The sequence below is a fragment of the Octodon degus genome, unplaced genomic scaffold (genome assembly GCF_000260255.1).
Source record: "Octodon degus isolate 3935 unplaced genomic scaffold, OctDeg1.0 scaffold00145, whole genome shotgun sequence".
Classification (NCBI taxonomy): domain Eukaryota; kingdom Metazoa; phylum Chordata; class Mammalia; order Rodentia; family Octodontidae; genus Octodon; species Octodon degus.
The window spans coordinates 6,317,862-6,325,604 of record NW_004524721.1 but is presented as its reverse complement, the minus strand read 5'-3'; the positions used below and the strand labels follow the sequence as shown (position 1 = coordinate 6,325,604).

Below are 7,743 nucleotides of genomic sequence, written 5' to 3'. Positions count from 1 at the left end.
CCGGCCCACGCTGCGCCTGGGCTGGGACTGGTCCCGCCGGCGCAGGGTAGCAGGAAACTCTCCGCACACTCACCGGACCTGGGCTAGGACTGGGTCTCCGTTTTTATACTTTTCTGCTGGATGGTTAAGATGAAGATATAGTAAGACCTATATACCAAGAAATGTAACTTTTGTATCTGATAAGGTCAGCCAAGTACTTCTTTGTTTTGTTTACACTTTAATACATGTTTGTTTCCCAACAACCATGTCCTTGCTTATGTCAGTCTACACATGTGCTGCAGGGTTCACACAGATTCTACTTAAAGGTACAAATATCTGCCGTCCCTTGTCTTGTACTGTAGTTGTACCTGAGCATTTACATATTGAGACACCTCTTACGTGCTGATAGATTCTTTTATTTCTCCTTCATGTAATAATTAGGGCATTGTATTATTTGAAAATTTAAATGTAGGTGGTCAGGCAAGATGTATTTATTTACTATTTATTGTTCTTTTTTTATGTATTTGGTTGTCGTAAGGTCTCACTACGCAGCTCGGACTCGTGGTGATCCTCCTGCTTTCAGCCTCCCCAGCACGGGGATTTCAGGCCTGCGCCACCATGCCTGGGCTCCGTCACCAGCTCAGCCTGCCCCAGGGGTGGGGCTAGTTGGCATGTGATGCTGGGAATTGAACCTCTGTCCCTGTGCGTGTATAAGCAGGCACTTTAGTCAGCTGAGCTATCTCGCTGGCCCTTGTTGTTCTTTTTGAGACAGGGTCTCATTGTGCAGTTCAGGCTGGCCTTGACCTCACTTTGTAGCCCGTACTGGTCTTGAACTCACAGCAATTTTCCTGCTTCAATCTCCCAAGTGCTGGCATTACAGGTGTGCACCACTGTAGAAGTATCTTTTCCTAGTGCTAGTTCAAAATATAAAAAGAAGTGTCGGGACTGATGGGTTTGAGAACTGCTGGCATCACCTAACTCTCATTTCAAGACAGAGACTAAAAGTAAATGCTATAAGAAAGAGTGGGAGTCACAGCCCAGGTGACAAGAAGCTGAGAGGAAGATCTGAGGCAACTGCAGAAGGAATTCACAAACAAGCTGCGCCCTGGCACACGCAGGGGCTGGGTTAGGGGCTCAGGAACCGAGTTAGAAGCTCTGCCCAGCCACTTCCGCCTGTATGGTCCTGATAACTGTTTTGTGTTCTCAGTTCTGGACATCCTGGCAGGGGCAGAATCTTATTTATTGATTGAATGATTGATTTGGTACAGGGTCTTGCTATGCAGCTCAGCCTCATAGTGATCCTCCTGTCTCAGCTCTGGAATTACAGGTGTGTGCCACCATGCTCGGTTTTGGTGGCCGGCACAGCAGGTGGTACTGGGGATTGAAGCCAAGTCCTTGCACTTGGCAGGCAGGATATAGATAGATAGATAGATGGATGGATGGATGGATGGATGGATAGATAGATAGAGAGATAAAGATAGATATAGATGTAGATATAGATATATATTGCATGACTCTTTGAATAGAGAAGAAAGAAGGTATCTTATTTGACTTCTGGAGAAGTTGGCTGAGATTTTTATGAGATTTTTGGAAGTAAGTTTTGGGTACAGACTCCAAAATCCAGGATTTGGTTTGCTGTTTGTTTGTTTGTAGTGCTGAAACTCCAATCCAGGCAAGTGCTCTACCACTAATCCACAGTTCCCATCCTAGGTTCTTCGGTGTATTATGACTCTTAACACCCAGCTGTCCATGAAGCACTTGACTAGAATCACTCTCTGAAATCTGCTCGACTTTGGTTTTGCCCATGTAGAGCCTAGATGCTTCTGTCCAATTACAGCAAACATAGTACAACCTCACAAGTAAATCCGTGGCTTTCCCATGTCAACTTGAGTGTCTTTGACATGTTAATTTTTCTTTATAGCCATTTTTCCAGTAAAAAATTACAGTTTTATGAAGAATAAGATTTTCCTCTGATTTTCTCTTTCTAATCAACCCCAAAGACCCTCTACCTTGCCCTGGCCCTAGAACTGTATCCTACAGTCGCATTGTTAGTCAGCTTTCTGTGGCTGTAACAGATGTCTGGGAAATTCAGTTTAAAAAGGGGAAAGGTTAGTGTTGGCTCACCGTCAAAAATGATTCTAACCAAGTTTTGTGGATGAGTCCAATGGTTATGTACTGAAGTCAGGGGGAAGTGGTTTCAGCGAGGACCAAGCTGGAGAGACAGATGTTACTTTTGAAATGCCTGTTATGTGCTGGCCCTGCCCCCTGGGGCCCGCTGAGATGGCAACTGAGACTAGGGCTGGTGGCCCGTGCCTATAATCGCAGCTCTTGGGAGGCTATAAATAGGCGTATCACTAGGAGTCAAATCTAGTAATGAGACCCTGAACACTCTGGGGATCCTTCCCTAAAAAATACAAGAAAAAAAAAAGAAAAAAGAAAAAGAAATATCTGTTAGACATCCAGGGCTGTTGGCCGTAAGTTACCTCTCCTAACCTGAGTCTGTACACTCAAGCTCGTGTCTTGGCTATCTTTGTGCTCTCCAGTTAGTTGCAGGGCTCTGGCTCACAGGATGCCTCTTGCCATTTAAGTTCACAGAATTCTTGGGGAGATTTGCATGTGTGTTGGCTTTCTGAAGGTGGTCTACAGTTCCACTTGCAACTTCATTTTCCTTTTTGTCCTACACTGTAAAAACAGAGAGAGAAAGCAATTGGAAAGAAATGCTATTGAAACATTCCACAAATGGGTCGAACCAGAAATGATGCTGACAAGGGGTTTAGCAGTGAAACACTGAGAGTGCATGCTCAGACCAAATATAGCTAATTAGCATAAATCATCATCTTTGATTTTCATGCCGATCGTATCTGAGTTGGTTGACTCAACAGCTGCTTCTGTCACTGCAGCTGTGTCATTCCCATAGTTTTTTTGCATGGGAGAAGCGTTCTGTTTTGCATGCCTTTTTTGTCTGCTGTTTTATATTAGGTTTCTTTTTGTTTTTGACCTGACCATAATGGTTAAGAAAAGTCTTGCTACTGGTTTTCATTTTGTTGAGCCAACAATTCTGCTTGTTTTCACTTGAGATTTTTGTCTGAGGCCCACTTAGGGCTTTTATTATTTGCCTTCAGGGCCCTCCCAGCCAGGTCTTCTTAAAGATTTGAGGAAGATGTCTCTAAAGAAACTTCCTTCCAGGTGGAGCCCGGTGTGAGGGTGGGGGCCAGGGGTAAGGACCCCTGGGCAGAAGTAAGGGGACTGTGCTTCTGCGAGAGCAGCTGCCTGGCATGGTGAGGCTGGAGCACGGGTTTCGTCAAGGCTTGGATGAGAACTGAAGTGCAAAGGGCAGGTGACAAGCAAGTAATAAAGGCCCCTGGGGGCCGTGCTAAGGAGCATAGACAACAGTGTTGGAAGTTCAGCCCAAGAATAATATGATGAAATTTGTAATTTGAGGCAAAGCTACTTTGATTGGCATATGAAAAGCAAATGGCTGGTTGACTACAGTTTTCATGTTACAGGCAGAGAAGATGATAAAGTTAATAAAGAATAATAAAGATAATAAAGTTAATAAAGAAGATCATAAAGTTCCTAGTGCAGAACTTTGGTGCACGTTTAGCCCTATATAAATGTTTGAGACATATAGCTAAATAAACAAAAGCAGAATAATTGGTGAGGATGAGGAGAGTATAAAATTGAAGGGATACCTTCCACGCAGGCTGCGCCAGCTTTTTGGATGAATGATGATGCCACTGCTGGACGAGGAGCAGGTGAAGCAAGGGGAAGGTGTGTGAGACACCTGGCCGTGTCACTTTTGTGAGGCCCAAGCTTCATGCTGAGGCAGCTGGAAATAGCTCTGAGAACTGGCAGAGACCTGGTCTGGATAAACATCTTCAGAAGTCTTCAGCAGGTAGATAAGAATGAAAGAGATCACCCCCGGAAAAGAAATAAGGGAGGAATAAAAGTGGTCACCAACAAAGGCATACACGTGAATTTCTATGATGGCCATAGTGTAACCATTGATATTGGAATTTGGAGAGAACCATCTTCAAATTCTCATTGGCTTTTTTGTCTCTTAGTAGCATTGTCTGGTTACACAGTAAGTGCCCCTGGAAAATCTCTATCATTTTCACTTTGTTGAAAAAAGAATGCAAGGTGTGATCGCTGTCTAGGCGGTGGCAAATGGTGACAGTGAAAATGCCCCACTTAATGAGGTGTCCTCTGTGATACTCATACCTCCCACAGCCACAAGTGACTTTGAAGTCACTGTAAAGGAGTATATATATTGGTTTCCCCCAAACATCAGTAATTTTCAATTTGGGCAAGAGTCATTTTGTTATTAATGGTGTACAACGCTCAGGGGTGGTGGAGAGTTGGGGAATCTTTAGAAGTTGGAGTAGAGTAGCCTTTTGTCCTCAAAACTAGAACAGACACCACAAGAAGAGACCACAAGTCTGCTCCTAGTGTCAGCGTGGGTTCCTAAGTAATGCCATGAAACAGGCCCTACGTGGATGTGCTCCAGGTCCCTTGACATGGCATTTGGAGCTGCCTTTTGGCCCCTTGGGGGGTCAGAGCGACTTGCAAGCTGCTGTCAGTTTTATCAGGAGTGATGCTGTGATGCCACAGAATCTATGAAGAAGGACTGGATGAATATCTCATGCCTGCGTGAGAGACTACTTGCAGCAGTAGCGTCTTCCAAGTAATAAAAATAGCTCTGCTTTAGTCACCAGCCCCGAAGCCAAGTGTCCTCTTTCACTTCCTGTTTTCGGTTGGTATTCTTCAAAGAGACATCTTATCCTTCAAAGTTTGGAATGTGACATTCCTGTTCTTGCTGATGTAAAAGCCCATTTCTCCTCTTGCTGTATCTTTAGAGAGTCATTGCCTCTTGGTCAGTTTCAGTTTACATTTCTTGGGTCTGTTTTTCATTCCTGCAAGAGCTTGACAGTTACCTCTGTGGTAGGCAATCACCAACACACATGGCTACCTCTTGATTTCTATCATTTCTCAGCTTTAGTTAGAAACAGTTTAATTACTGAGCCACAACCCTCGTGTTAAAGAATTTGCCTTTACCCACCACCACAGAAGTTTCATTCAGAACTGATACTCAAAAAACATCCATTTCCTTTAAATTACTGGGTCAACTTTTTATTTTTTATTTTTTGTACTTTTCAGGAAAGGGTCTACAGGGTGTTCAGGTTCTCAGTACTAGATTGGACTCGTAGTGATTCACCTGTTTACGGCCTCCCAAGAGCTGGGTTTATAGGTCTTTGCCACCACGCCCAGTCTCAGTTGCCATCTCGGTGTGCATGCCAGGCCCGGTGATCGAACCCCCAGCTAGGCTATTTGGCTGGCCCTGAGTCAACTTTTAAACACAGAGGTTCTTTACAAGTCTCCATTTTGAAAGTCTGTTGACTTGTGAATAGGGTTCCTCCTTTCCCCCAGCTCTGAGGCAAATTCCTTCTGAAGGGCTCCAAAGCCTGCGTTACTGGGCAGCAAAGGGCTGAGGGTGTGTGTGATTAATCACTGAGGTGTCTGCCCTGGGGGTTACTGCCTCAAGTGCTCTGCTGGCAGACCTGGCACACTGTGGAAGCGATACAGGGAGCGCCCTTCACTGCCACACTGCCTGGCCCCATGCTCATCCTGTTGCTGAGAACAGTGCATGTCTGCCCCTGACGCACTGGTGCAGGCCTGCTGTCTCACTTGGTGTGGAGAGATCTCCTGGGTTGCTGCTTCCCGACTGAGGGAAACAAAGGGATACCCCGTTGCTGTGCAAGTTACTACCTCACTGCTAGAGCCCAGGAAAGTTCCTGATTTCCAGAGCCATATATAACTGATCAATTACACCTAAAATTGTAAAAGAAGAATATTGCCTAAGGCGATTGGCTACAATAAGCTGATCTGTGTTATCTGCTCTCACATATAAAAATTGCTCGGCTACCTTCGACTTTACTGCTAAGCAGTGTAAGGAGCCTTCCTTGAAACTCTCTCAGCTCTTCACCCAAACTGTGTCCCTCCTCCACCTCCTGTGCTAACACATAGCATATGTGTTTCAGAGTGGAACCTAGAAAAGGAATGTGTATGGTTCTCGTGTGGAAACATCATTCCAGATTCCATACGCCATATGATAATATACTGGCTAGACCTTCAGAAGTCACCCCAGAAAGAGGGAATTTGGATTGGAAAGCAATCAAAGGAATTGTGAAGCTAATAAAATTGACTGAAGTTAATAGGTAGTCTGGACAATTGGGTGAAAGCCAAGTTCAGAATCGCAAGTAATCCCCCTGCCGTTTTAGAATGAGGTGAGGTCTCCTGAATGGGGAATAGGGCAAGCTGTCTACTCGCTCAGGGCCTAATCCAACAATGGGCTCTGAGCTTTGTCTTGTTTTCTGAAAGGGACAAAGATGTTGAGTCCAGTCAGAAAAACTTGTCCTTTTCTGTCCTAAGTATCCACACAATCTTCTTTTTCTTCTCGTCCTTCTCTCTCAGAAAGAGAGCTCTGAAGTAAGTTCTTGGCTTCATCCTATAAAGGTCAGCCAATTTCTATGATTCCTTCACTTCTTTTGTCTTCTGTACCTGACACAAGTTCTAGCATAGCATTTTTAAAAATGATGGTGGTATCTAAAACAACAGGGAAAATGTTAGTGAGTGGGAGAAAGATGGAAAGCAACAACAGAGTCTACTTGTAAGGATAAGATATGGCCCATAGTACCATGGATGAGTGTGGTGTTCTCAAAACTATATTCTATAGAAGAAGAGCTGGTCAAATAGCTCAGCAGATGAAAGCACCTGCAAGCAGGTGCAGGGGCTGGGAGTTCAATCCCCAGGCCTGCAGTGCCGGCCCGCCCCTGGGGCATGCCGAGTCGGTGATTGAGACTGGGTGTGGGGGCGCGCACCTTAATCCCAGCACTTGGGAGGCTGTAAACAAGAGAATCACTATGAGTCTGATCTAGTAGTGAGACCCTGAATACCCTGTAGACTCCTCCCTAAAATACAGAAAGAAAAGAAAAAAAGAATGCACTGCGGACTACACATGTGTGCGTGCACACACACACACACACACACACACACACACAGAGGTCTCCATGATCTAACACATACTGCCTTTTATATCACACTGTGGGCTGCCGAATGTACCTTTGTATGCTAAAGGCTCTGAAAAGACCCACAATAAATATAACCCGGTTAATTTTTCCTGACTTATGGCTCCCCATTGTATTTGACCACAGAGGCCGCTCCAGCTCCACCTCTATCCCCCTGCCCATGGAACACAGTTTAGCCAACAGTAGTAGAAACTTACAGTCCTCATCGATTGCAGTCCATCTGACTTGAATTTAAAATGCAGATGTGATCCTCATGCAGATTGTGTAACTTCTGGTCCCCTCCTTCTCCATCTGCAAGATGATGATAATGTGAGACACCAACATCTACAAAATACGGCACTTATGTAATGCAGGTAAACCATTTCAAGCGCACTGCCCAGGGCAGACCCTCCCTGGAGTTCACGTTCTCCTTGGCTCTTGGCATTTCTGTGCATCACAATGCTACCTTCAGAGAGAAGCTTCTTTGCATATAGCCTGTTGTGACTTTTGTTGTTCACCCTGGTAAAGTACAAATAACTTGCTTTTCTTTTTTTTAAATTTTATTTATTTATGTGTGTTTGTGTGTGTGTGTGTGGCCAGCTCAGCCCACCTGGGGGCGGGGCTGGCTGGCATGTGGTGCTGGGGGATTGAACCGCGGTCCCTGTGCTTTGCTAAGCTTGTTCTAAGTAGGTGCTTTAGA

The 7,743-nt window shown here is 44.9% G+C and overlaps 1 protein-coding gene across 13 annotated transcripts in view; it reads left to right on the top strand.

The window, feature by feature from the left end:
- Positions 1-7,743, top strand: part of Kiaa1217 (KIAA1217 ortholog) — a 326,909-nt gene that overhangs the window by 80,738 nt on the left and 238,428 nt on the right. The gene's annotated exons all lie outside the window — the stretch shown is intronic.